This window comes from Eimeria mitis, genomic scaffold (assembly GCF_000499745.2).
Source record: "Eimeria mitis Houghton genomic scaffold, Emh_scaff4883, whole genome shotgun sequence".
Taxonomy (NCBI): domain Eukaryota; phylum Apicomplexa; class Conoidasida; order Eucoccidiorida; family Eimeriidae; genus Eimeria; species Eimeria mitis.
The window spans coordinates 1763-1999 of record NW_013573182.1 but is presented as its reverse complement, the minus strand read 5'-3'; positions in this window follow the sequence as shown (position 1 = coordinate 1999).

The window sequence follows — 237 nt, the reverse complement described above, 5'->3', positions numbered from 1 at the left end:
CAGCAGAGACGGATTTATTGCTGCTGCTGCTTCTGCTGCTGCTGTTGCTGCTGCTGCTGCTGCTGCTGCTGCTCCTGTTTGCTGCAGCAGCACACCGCTTGCAGGTGCTGCTGCAGCAGGGAAAGAGGGGCCCGAAAACCACAACGCAGCAGCAGCAGCAGACGGCAGCAACCGCCACACAGCAGCAGCAGCACATGGAAGGACCACCTGCAGCAGCAACAGCAGCAGCAGCAACAG